Source organism: Telopea speciosissima, chromosome 3 (genome assembly GCF_018873765.1).
Source record: "Telopea speciosissima isolate NSW1024214 ecotype Mountain lineage chromosome 3, Tspe_v1, whole genome shotgun sequence".
Lineage (NCBI taxonomy): Eukaryota > Viridiplantae > Streptophyta > Magnoliopsida > Proteales > Proteaceae > Telopea > Telopea speciosissima.
In genome coordinates this window covers 32,736,389-32,749,573 of record NC_057918.1, presented here as the reverse complement: position 1 = coordinate 32,749,573, position 13,185 = coordinate 32,736,389, and the positions used below count along the sequence as shown (strand labels likewise).

Here is a 13,185-nt window from a genome sequence, read left to right as displayed (position 1 = left end):
TCAAGGAACAAACTTATAAACCCATAAATAAAATTCATGTAAAAAAAAAAATAAAAAAAACTATTATTTAATTTGAATTCGGGTTTGACGGAGATACTCCAGCACAAAGGACTAAGGAGGTAGAAGATCTAAAAAGGAATGAATTGTCCAAAAATGAAGTTACATATTGTGGGGGAATACAAAGGTAATAAAATATGATGATCTTTATAACAATCTGAATACAAAGGAAGGGGAAAAAGTTATCTATATGATAGCTAAAACAAGAGAAATGATGAGTAGAGATGTCGACCATGTTAGATGTGTTAAAAGTGAAGATAATGAAGTATTAATAAGGATGAAGACATTATTAAGCGATAGAATGAATATTTCTGCAATCTCCTAAATGAAGACTTACCGAATAATAATGCCCTAGAAGGTTGTATTATTCATTGTGGCACTACTTGTAGATTAACAACAACAACAACAAACACAATCTTATCCTAACTTAAGGGGGTCGGCTACATGGATCCAAACAAAACAAAGAAAGGAAAAGTGAGGTCTAAACAAAGAAGAGGAGGGGAATGAAGACATGGGGGATGGATGAAAAAATTAAATATCGAAAATAAAAATAAATAGAAAGAAAAATGGAAGATGTAAGTAAGAGGAACGAGTCACAGCCCTGTACGTCGGGAGAATCTCAACTAAATGGGGTCTGCTATATGAATCCTTGCCCTCCAATAGGCTCTATCCGAGGTTATACTTGGCACAAGACCTAGGCTATGCAAGTCCTCAATCACAATTTCCCCTATGATCCTTTTAGGCCTTCCCCTAAATCTTTTAACCCATTCAATCAAGATCATTTCACCCTTTCTTACTGGGGCGTCCCTAGGCCTCCTTTGAACATGACCATATCACCTCGAACTCTCTCAGAGTTTGTCATTGATCGGGGCCACTCCTAGGTCAGCTCTAATCCGATCATTTCTTATTTTATCTTTCCTAGTTTTTCCACACATCCATCTTAACAACCTCATTTCATAGCTTTTCAACATGACACTTCTTAACTACCCAACATTTATGTTACACTACTTGTTGTAGATAAATACGCAAAATTAGGGTATTTAAAGTCAAAGAAGTTTTAAGAAGCATGAAAGTAGGCAAGACACCAGACCCAGACAGAGTCCCTATTGAAGGCTGGAAGAGCCTAGGAATATGTGGTTTAGTCTGGCTAACCAAGCTGTTTAACAAGATTTTGAGCCTATACTTTTCATCTTTCAATATAGTTTGTTTTTCATTTTTTAAATTTCTATGCGCTCTATTCCATATGTTAGTCCCTTATAAATTGAAATTATCGTTCATTTACCCAGTGTCATGGATGTACGTCATTCATAAATATGGCACCGCAGATGAACGTCACCCGTACCCGCAACACAACAGTTGTACATACCTTACCTTGCAGAGCTGCGGAATCTAGGAGAACCCCTATAAATAGTGGACCTCACTTCAAAACCAACAAATTTTTAACCATTGGGAGGCGTGCCCAAGACATTTCCCCCTATTTTTTTGTGTTTTCTTAGTGTCCCTAAGGCCTCCCTCTCTCACGGGTAGTCCCTAGGTGCCCTAAACTCTTGGAGAAGGCCCAAAATCATGAGGAATCTCAAAATAACCCGTGAGAAGATCCCCAAGAGCGAAGTCCTTCAAGAGAGAAAAGCGGTTAGTTCCCTCCCCTTGAGTCGGGAGCCAACCAAAAGTTCGAGTTTACGTACGTGTTTGGAGCTAAGGGCCCTCCCCTCTTGACCATAGTTAGCAAAAACGGGAACGATAATAAAACAGAGTTTTACGGTACGGGTTTTAAATGGTAAAAATTACAACGGACGGTCAAATAAAACGGTCAAAAAAACAGAGAACGGTAAAAAACGAAAAACGGACGGTACGAGTTTTAAACATTTATATTTCAAAAAAAGGGAACCAAAAAAACGTTACTATTTTCATATAAATTGAGGAATTTTTATTTGAAATACATGCTTCTATTTCCGGTATCCATGCATTGACTTTGAGTTGAAGGTGATACCATGAAAAATGTAGCCCTTTCGAGTCATCTTTATGTCGGTGAAAGAATCAAGCCGATCAAAGTTCGGGAGAGAGAGATATGGTCAGTTAAATCCAAGATCTTAAAAAATGGCAAAAAAAGGGAAACGTGTTTTAAACATGTTTAAAACCGGAATGCTTGCCGTTTGCCCTTTTTTACCGTATGTTTGGGAAGCATACGACAAAACGTGTTTAAAATGGTAAAAAACAGGAACCGTTTTAAACGCATTTTTGCTAACAGTGCTCTTGACCCTCATCAAAGCAGCACAAAGTAGTGTAAATACTAATATGCATGATATGTAGTTTTCTTTTGATGCAACCTATATATAACAATCAATCAAATGTTAGCCATGCAATTTTCTAAGTTCGAAAGTGAATTTACTGATTATAATAGTCATGTGTACAACATATGGCTTCAAACTCACAAAGTTTAGAGAGCCGCGAAATTGTATGCGGCTACTCTGTCCTACACACGATGGATAATGCCTTCATAGCTAGGATCCAGATCTCCTACGACCCAGTTGCCCGTAGCAGCCTATGCGACGTGACAGGGCCACAAGCGCAATGACCGCATTACCACCTCTCGGGTAAGGCGGTGGGTAGGGGGTAAGGCGGTCATTGCACGAGTGGCCCAGTCTGCGCCGCACAGGCTGCTACGGGCAGCTGGGTCGTAGATGATCTGTATATTGTCCTAGCTAGGGCATCTACAACATTGTTTCTAGCCACGACATATTAGCCATGCATGTTGGTATAGAATATGCTAGTTTGGGAGAATGTTCGAACTCTTGCTCCTAGTAGAAAGACCAATTCTACTGGGCAGAGTGAGTGTCTAACCGCTTCACATTTCCATTACCTGACCCTTACCTGAATTTATAATCAAAACTAGGGGTGTAAGTTTGGCCCTGTGGGCCCTGGCCGGCCCTGAGCTCGAACAGGGTCTGGGTTGAGATATTTGGCCCTGAGGGCGTGTCAGGGCTAAAAATTTATGGCCCTAAGTCAGGGTGGGGTCGGGCCGAGGTTGAGGCTTCGGGCTAAGCTTGGCCTGGCCCGGCCTGACCCTGTTTTAAGTTATATTATAAAATATATATTGATATCATATTATTATTATTATATAAGTGTACGAACTCATGCTTTGTAGCTACCTTTTCATTTGACTATTTTATCCTTATTTTTATTTAAATACCAATTCTTTCTCATTATTCTCATTGTCTTTCATTTTAATTTACAAAATTTTGCTGGTACCCTTCGTATTTTAATTTTACTTTATAGCACATTTCGATTCATTCTTTTTTTTTTTCCTTCGAACAGTTGCTTCTCAAACCCTCAACCCTCTTTTTGCCAAGACTTTCTCCTTCCCCGTGGCCGTGGAAACCTATCTCATGATTCCTATTGTTTCTCCTACACTGTCGTCATGGCTGAAATCGCCAAACTCTCACATTTCGATTCATTCTTTTTTTTTTTTTCTGTCGAACAATTACTTCTGAACTCATGTTTCGTGATTACTTTTTCACTTAACTCTTTTATCATTCTTTTTATTTAAATACCAATTCTTTCTCGTAATTCTCATTGTCTTTCATTTTAATTTACAAACATTTTGCTGGTACCTCCGTATTTTAATTTTATTTTACAGCACATTTCGATTCATTCTTTTTCTTTTTCCGTCGAACAGTTACTTCTCAAACCCTCGACCCTCTTTTTGCCAAGACTTTCTCCTTCACCGTGGCCGTGGAAACCTGTCTCATGATTCTTATCGTCTCTCTTACACTGTCGTCATGGCTGAAATCGCCAAACTCTCACATTTCGATTCATTCTTTTTCTTTTTCCGTCGAACAGTTGCTTCTCAAACCCTCGACCCTCTTTTTGCCAAGACTTTCTCCTTCCCCGTGGCCGTGGAAACCCTATCTCATGATTTCCTATCCTCTCTCTTACACTGTCGTTATGGCTGAAATCGCCTAACTCTTGAAGGTTCTTCTTCAAAGAGAAGGAACCGAAGGATTTCTCTCAGAGACTTCGCTTTGATTCAATGAAAGCTGGTTTGGAGAGTTCTATTTGATCCTTAAACAAGGAACTGAGGAGATCGGAGATGGAAGAGTAGTGCTAGAAAGTTGGAACCATTCGCAGATTAAATCAGTGGTGTCGATTGCAACGTCAATTATTACTGCGATTCGATCTCTTTCAGGTAATGAATTCCTCTCTCTTATTTTATTTGTTTTTCGTTCTTTTTCCTTCTTATGCGTAATCTGATTGTTCTCTCCGTGGTTTGACGAGCAGGTGAGCATGCGGAGCCGATAACTGTGGCTATCGTCGAGGAGTCTTTGGTGTTCAGTACTTGTTATCTGGAAAAACTGATTTTTGGCAGTGATGATTTATCCCTTCAGGTTCGTTACTTTCTATGTGAGTTTAAAAAGAAGTTGTTATTGTTCTTTTCGAAGCCTTCGATCACTTGTCACGGTTTAATCTGCATTGGCACTGTAGTTGGGCTTCATAAATGCGTTAATCTGCCACTCTCTAAAAGTTGAAGTGCTGTTGAACTACACATGCTGAGAGGGATTTAGTGGTTTTTAGACATTAATTTTTCAGGATATCTGAACTGCAGTGATATTTTTCCTATGAAGATCTGAACTCCTCGACGTTTTCTACTTGTTAGCTGCCCTGCTACTGCTTAGGTTCAGGGATTGCACTCCTTATGGTTGGTAATAGTCTTCGATTAATCCATAGAATCACTTTGTTGCATTTGGAAATTAATTTTTCTGGGATAAGCTTTTGAAAAAACTGTGGTTCTGTCATCCTTTGGGTTATATTTGTTGGACTAAAGGAGGGAGCGGTGTAGGAAGCATGGAAGTTTCCCACAAGTAGCAGACCCAAATACTAAACAGAAGAAAATGAAGGGAAAAGAAAAGAATGGGAGGAGTATATAAGATACAGCTTAGCTAGGTTTATCCTAGCCTATAACCAACAATAGAACTCAAGGGCATCAGCCACAAGAACAAATAGTCGAGCAGCAACTCAACTTTCAACTCCCCACCTCCCCCCCTCCATCCAAAAAAAAAAGGAACCCTTCATTTCTAGATCAAATAACTATTCAACTGCTTAGTTTTGCCAGCCCTCTTACCATAAGAAGCTGCAATGCTTAGAAAAATAGGAATCCTTGAATTAGTAACTCTTAATAACATGTTGGTTACATCTTTGAGTGAAACAGTGACCTTCTAGGTTGAAATCAAAGTTAAGACGGTTTCTAAATTTTTGACCCAGGATTGGAACTAAATAGTTTGACCCAAATTACAAAATTACCCATAGGAGTTTCCTAAATAAAGAAAATAGGAACTCCAAAATAAAAACTGACCTAAAATTCTCTATTTACCTAAACTTCAAAACCCAGGAATCCTGTGACAGAATAACACCTTCTCAGTAAATTTAGCATATTTTCCCAAAGCACAGAGAAATTTTAAGATCTTGTCTCACCCAGAACACCTAGGAATCACATGATCTTGGTCTCATTGGAAAGCCACCTGATTGGAGGTTACTAAATAGAAACTAGAATTCTAAAAGCATTAGTTATTGACTAACAGCTGATCACTATTGTCCTCCTGACATTTTCACTTCATGTCTACATCCTAATTTCTCTATGGTCTATATCACTTTACTAGCATAACTCTTATTTTAATTTGTATGGTCTTGCCTGATGGAAATCGTGCAAAAATTTATTTTTCCATTTTGAAGTTTCAAAATTATTTTTATGCTTAAAATGGAAGTGTTTGATTTGATATGGCACACAATTTGAAAATTATGAAAATTCTGAGTCCCACAGAAAATAAAAGACATCATCAGAGATGTTATGTTTCTGGAACCATAGATTATGCAATTGCTAAAATCTTGTAGATGTTCTATGGTGGATTATTCTAGAACTTGACTCCACTACCACTAACTCCAATTGATTTGGATCGGGGAAAGATTGAAAAAAAATATAGAGGAGGAAACAAAAAAGAAGAAGAGAAGAATAGGATTAAAGGTCTCACTTATAAATTTTGAAGAACAAGAAAGGTGGTGAAGGTACCCATCCCTCTGACTCTTATAAAGTCATATCTACGATGAATTACTGACTCTGGTCTTTACCTTCATCACCATTTTCAAATAATTTCTCACCCTTCCCCCCCCCCCTCCCAAAAAAAAAAAAAAAAGAGAAAATTTTCCTTCATTATTGTGCCCTTGTTTCACTTTGGTTGACACCTTAACTACTGACATGGAGAGTACAAGGAAGTCCAATATAATTAACTTGATGAAGTTAAGGTATCCTTGAAAAGGCTGATAATTTCTCTTCCAGGTTTCTATTAGTCCCTTAAATCTTCTACGAACAGGTCCCAGAATCCAAATTTTGGTTTTCATGTAGGGTCATACCAAGGTGCTAGAAGGCCACGTCTTCTGTATGTGGTGCAAAATAATTTACATTCTCCTCATCATCCTTTTTTTTGTTGTGAGGTTCATCATCCATTTTTTTAGTTTGATTGTGGGTCAGTATTCTCCTTCCCATGTTTACTTTAAGCCTAACAATCCCAGAAAAGGTCACCTTTAGGCTTGAGAGAGATTGTGTTCGTCATCAGCTTCTGAGAAGAGATTGGTGTTTCCTGCACATGTATGTGTTGTTAGTGTATTTGGGGTATATGCATTCTGTAGTTGCAGAAATTCCCAACTGCTAAGAACTACCTCTAAGATACTGCCACAATAAAGGTAACAGTTCAACAGTAGTAACTTTAAAGGATTAGACAATCCTAATCCTGATTCTACAACTCAATTCAACTCAACTCAACAAAGCCTTATCCCAAGTAGATGGGTTGGCTACAGATCCTGATCCTGGTTGCCCTATCTCAATCAGGTGGATCAATAGGTTTGGTTGGCTGATCCAATCCTATCTGGATTGGTAAGGGGAATAATCTGGGGTCTGCCACTGATCTCTAAATCCTTAGCAGTGAACTTGTCCAGTGATTAATTTATGGCCTGCATTTATGATCTGATTAATCTGTGATGCCTAAGTCACAACCGTTTTGCTGATCTTTTAAGTCTTTTCTCATTAGAGTTGCCTTTATTTCCCAACTGTGGTTTTATTATTCCTTCATTTACTTCATTGGGAAACAGCCTCTCCGGGAAGTGGGGTAAGGCTGTGTACATTATTACCATTCCCAGACTCCTCAGTGGCGGGAGCCTCGTGCACTGGGTATGCCCCTTTTTTTAACTTCTATTTTGTTCATCCGAAAAAAGAGGTTTAAGACAGCATATTATGCTGTTGTTTTTAATTTTTTGTAATATGAGAAGTTTCTTCTTAATTGTTGGTATTTTATGTAGAACAACTTTTTTTTAATGAATATAGAACTTAATCTCACGGTTATATAATTCTTAAGTGGGTTTTTTTTCCTTGGTGAACTGATTTAGATTTTAATTCTGTATAGCATGCTGTGTATCAAGGATAGTACTTTGTGTAAGCTTCGTCTCTGCACTCATTTGGGCTTCATTCCTGTGCTGATTTCCCTTCTTCGTTCCATCTTCCTTCTCTCTCCATATCTCCCTTGTCTCTTCACCCTAACCCCTCCATTTTGCTATCGATTGGAACCGATTACTGCTGTTTTGCTGCCCTAACTGTTGTAGTTTGTCGCCGACGCCGATCGCTTCTGTGTTCCTCCTATCCTGGGTTGTCTATCTCTCTCGACTCAGGTAAGTCTCCACCCTAACCTCTCCGTTTTTTTTCTTTCTTTTTAAATAGTTCATTCCCTGATTGCCAGCAACCACGCTGCAGTCTCTCTCAGCTCAGGTAAGTCTCCACCCGAACCCCTCCATTTTTTTCTTTCTTTTTAAATAGTTCATTCCCTCATTGCCAGCAACCATGCTTCAGCTAACCCCTCCATTTTTTTTAAATAGTTCATTCCCTCATTGCCAATAACCACGCTGCAGCTATTCTGGAATTACGTTGCAGGTATGTTCCTCTTTTATTTTGGGTTATTTCACGTTGATTCTATGCTTGATTTCAGTCCATCTTATGTAACACTGTACTCAATCTTTGTTTCATTCTATTGAATTTGTATTTTTTAAAGTCGCAAGGGAAATTTAGCAAGCTTTCTATGTTTATATGTTGTAAAAGTTGTAAGTTTCAGCTTTGATTTTCCTGTCTTTCAATTGTTTTGGTTAATTTAGTAACCCCCAATATCTCTAAAATTTTCTTTTGATTCAATCTGTAGTTTCACTGTTGCTCCTCTATTCTTAATTGGCGGAATAAAGTTCATTCCCTATGCTTGTCTTGCATCGACCTCTATTTTCTATTTCTATTCTCAGCAGCCACACTGCATACTCTGTCTGATCTGATTCAATCTCTGTAGTTTCACTGCTGCTCCTCTGTTCTTACTTGGCAGAATAAAGTTCATTCCGTTTGGGCTATGCTTGTCTTGCATCAAACTCTATTATTTCTATTCTCAGCTATGACTTTTTTTTTCTTTCTTTCTTTTTAAATAATTGGGATGCAGCCATGTAGATAGTAACTGAATACTCTGCCTGATCTGATTCAATTTGTAGTTTCACTGCTGCTCCTCTGTTCTTAATTGGCGGGATAAAGTTCATTCCCTTTGGGCTGTGCTTGTCTTGCATCGACCTCTATTATTTCTATTCTTAGCAACCACACTGCAGCTATTCCCGAATTAGTTTCACTGCTACTCCTCTGTTCTTAATTACTGTAATATATTTTGTTGCCTTTGGGCTGTGCTTGTCTTGCATTGACCTCTATTATTTCTAATCTTAGCAACCACTTTGCAGCTATGACTTTTTTTCCCCCTTTCTTTTTAAATAGTTGTGATGCATCCATGCATGCGGTAACTTTATACTCTTTCAGTAAGTGAATTTGTAGTTTTTACAGTAGCAAGAGAAATTTACTGAGCTTCTATGTTTATATGTTGTAAAGGTTTAAGGTTTCAGCTTTGATTCTTCAGTCTTTCGATTGTTTTGGTTGATTTAATAACCTCCAATATTGCTACAATTTTCTTAATTGGCGGAATGTAGTTCATTCCCTTTGGCACATGCTTGTCTTGCATCAACCTCTATTATTTCTATTGTTGGCATGTAGTTCATCCCCAATGAAAGATATAGAGAAAATAATAATATGGAATAAGAGGAGTTGAATAAGAAATGGATTGAGAATTGATAAGACATAACGTATAAAATCAGAAATAATTGGGGAAACCGAGAATAGTAAAATTAGGGCAATTAAGAGAAAATTTAATATTCTTACAAATGAGTGGTCTGCTGGGCTTTAAATTAAGGTAAAGTGACCCTGATATTTAGGCCTAACAATCAGTAAAATTTCTGTGAATTCTCTGGTATGATGAAGGATGCGATTGGGACAATATTGAAAAAGAAGCAGGGCAGTAAGAGAGATGTATATATTAAGAAAGAAAACTTAGTTCTAATGATCAGAACTGTAAGAGAATAGCTGTATAAGTTCAGATATCAAATTTTAACTCAAACTGATCATTAGTTTAGCAGATACTTAAAGAATTAAGAATCAGGATAGTTGCACTTAAACAAGGATATCACTAAGTGTTAAGAATATGGAAAACTGATCTGGATGTTGAAGAGAAATTTGGGAACAATAAGAAGAAAAATAGAAGAAGAGAGGGGTGGTGGTGGTGCAGGAATCGACTTGCTGTGACCTTGGAATCCATCAAGGGGTCCCTTGAGAATCCATTCAAGTTGAAGAGCTATGAATCTGCAGAAGCATGTAAAGAAAACTATAAATCTTAATGCTTAAATTATGGAAGACCTATCTATAGAACAAGGGCAAATCCGTAAGTGCATAATTATTTTTCCTTATTACATATTGTGTCTATAATTTAATTCTAGAGGTAACCTACTACTGAATGACATAATGATATTTAAGAATTAAACAGTGTTTTAGTTTCTTTATTTAAATTTAATATGGGAATTTAATAATCAAATGAGCACCTAGCTTAGTGGTCGAGATTTTAATTTATTAAGAGGTCCAAGATTCAACTCTTATAACTTCCAGGGTGGTAGGTGTTATAATAAAGTTTTTATATATTTTTGGATTTAAGTTAAATGGTGGACCCTACCCTCCCAAACAAACCGTAAAAAGGGAGGAAAAAATAACCCGAGAGAGATAGGGAAAGAAAGAGAACAACAAGGGTTTTAAAGTAATTTCTAGTTTTTGCTGCATAGGAACCTACTCTGTTTTAAAGTAATTTCAGGTTTTGCTGCATAGGAACCTACTCTGTTTTAAAGTAATTTCTGGTTTTTGCTGCATAGGAACCTACTCTGTTTTAAAGTAATTTCTGGTTTTGCTGCATAGGAACCTAGACTGTTTTAAAGTAATTTCTGGTTTTGCTGCATAGGACTCTAGACTGTTTTAAAGTTAATTTCTAAATCTATCTCTCCCAGCGATATTATACATAACCAAAACCGTTTGCTTGTCATTTTTTATATTATTGCTACTTTTGTCTTATCCAAATCCTGCTTGCTTCATTACAGCTTCCAACATATAAACGTCCAAGTACTTTGAGGGCCAAGCTTCTCTATGCCATCAGCTCCAATGCTGGATTTGAACTCTCTTAGGAATATCAACATATAATGCCAATCCTGAAGAACTTGGTTATCTACTGATGTCCTTGACCTTGGACAAGCGAAAATAGTATTGATGCTTTCAGATGATGCTGTGTGCTACTTTAGTTGATAGCATCTGCTACTGAAATACAACTCTTGTTACATATTGTAATTATTGATAATTGTGTAATTAGTGGTAATGGTGCATGTTTTTCCTTTTCTGAAACAGAATTTTATTTCCTCGAGATCCTCGAGCAAAATTTAAATGAAGGCATACATAAGTCTCTATCATCAGGAGTGCTTTGAACAGGCTGTAAAGTATAAATGTTCATAATCTTGCTGGTCTTTGTCTGATTTGATGGGCAACACATTGTATTATTCATATCCCTTTTAATTTAGGGAAAATCTTGGTGTAACCAAAGTTGGTGAAAATTAAGTTGTAACATTACTTTTTAGCAATTTTAATGTAACACATCTTTTTTTCTCCAATGAGTGCATATACTGTCAAACTGCTATCACATACTAGTAGTTTACATATATTTCATTACAGTGACATCTACCACATGCTACTATACAGATATAACATCACAGGGTAATTGATTCTTTGAACTATTTTACTGTTGCTATTTTTTTAATTTCTCATGCTCTTGAAGAGGTTTAGGGTTTTGATGTTTGGCTTCTGAAAAACAAAATACTTATACCATAACATTGTTTATTTTATTTTACCGTATAGTGCCTGATTAAATCACCAGTAAACATCGCAATTCTCTCTCATAGACTCATAGAAACATGACAGAACTCTTTCATCTTGAATTGTCAAACTGCTATCACATACTAGTAGTTTACATATATTTCCTTACAGTGACATCTACCACATGCTACTATACAGATATAACATCACAGGGTAATTGACTCTTTGAACTATTTTACTGTTGCTATTTTTTTAATTTCTCATGCTCTTGAAGAGGTTTAGGGTTTTGATGTTTGGCTTCTGAAAAACAAAATACTTATACCATAGCATTGTTTATTTTATTTTACCGTATAGTGCCTGATTAAATCACCAGTAAACATCGCAATTCTCTCTCATAGACTCATAGAAACATGACAGAACTCTTTCATCTTGAATTGACTTATTATTTGTTCCGTTGACGGCGGGCCATAGTGCAATGGTAAGGCTTATGGGCTATAGTGGTCATGGGTTCAAATCTGGAAATAGCCTCTTTGCAAAGCCGGGGGGGTTGTGTAACCTCCCTAGACTCCGCAGTGGTGGAGCCTCGTGCATTGGGTACCACTTAGGTTATTCTCAATCAACTTTCCCTCGTATTATTTTCTATCTTCTCACCGTGGCGGCCAAGTGCTAGAGATGATTTTTGACCAAACTATTGTTTGTGAGACCAATAATCAGAAGTTGGGAATATTCCCCTCCATTCATCACTGAGCTCACTTCAGAAGTGAACATAACAGTATAATGATATAAAATGTGATATAACAGTATACTGATATAAAATGTGATGGTGATGTTGGGAATAAACCCGATGCACAGCGGAATTTGGATCGGGTTAATGCTTGTAGTTCATGATCAAAAGTAGGGAAGAAACAATTTCAAAATAACATTCATGGTTACCTTAGAGTCGCAAGTGAAACTCCAGCTACAGATAATAAGTCTTCTAACTTGTGCAAGTTTGGAGATTGAAAATCTTGTTCAACACTTTGAAGCTTGATTAATCTTTGCAAGTTGTAGAATAGCACAAATCACCAAAACCACTTGGGTTTCACAAAACCCAATTCTCACTCACTCACACATCACACAAGAGAGAGGGGAGAGAGAGAGACAGAAACTTGGAGAGGGAGGAGCTTCAAAATTCGTTGGAGCTTCTCTCGTCCTCTTTTTATAAAAATCAAAGACCCTTGAGTCAAGTCATTGCCTTCCATATTGATTTTTGGGCAATTTTCTATTTTGGTGATTTGAAGAATCTCTATTTTTTGCAATTCCAAGTTGCTACTAAAGTTGAAGAAATAGAATCTCAAAAGAGATGCAAATTATCACCTCAATTTGCCTGCCCGTCAATTTCCTCAATTCCATCTAATAGAGGGAGGTGGACCCCACTTGGGCAGTGTGTTTGGGCACGGGGTAGGGTGGTCATTTTCACCCCCTCTATTACACAAAATTGAGGAAATTGAGGGGGGGGAAATTGAGGGGATAAAGATCCAACTTTCTACTTTATGGTGCAAGAGCTCAATTTGTCTGCTCCTCAATTTCCTCAATTCCATCTAATAGGGGGCAAAAATGACCATCCTACCCCTTGTCCGAACACACTGCCCGGGTGGGGTCCACCTCCCTCTATTAGAGGAATTGAGGAAATTGATGGGTAGGCAAATTGAGGTGATAATTTTTCAGAGATATTCTCTTAATATCTCTTCCCATAATATAAAAAGATATTTAACCATAAATATTTTGTTCTCCCATGTAATGTCATGCGTCTAATAAACTCTGTTATTGCAAACAAACCCTTCCACTTTTTTAATATC

General features: G+C 37.3%; 1 long non-coding RNA gene across 1 annotated transcript; it reads right to left on the bottom strand.

Annotated features, from left to right (window-relative positions):
* Positions 1-1,051: 1,051 nt before the first annotated feature.
* Positions 1,052-11,104, bottom strand: LOC122656291. Its single transcript, XR_006332076.1, has 3 exons — positions 10,583-11,104; positions 5,984-5,989; positions 1,052-1,064 (listed from the first exon to the last, which is right to left on the bottom strand). It is a non-coding gene; the product is annotated as an uncharacterized LOC122656291 (long non-coding RNA).
* Positions 11,105-13,185: the final 2,081 nt, after the last annotated feature.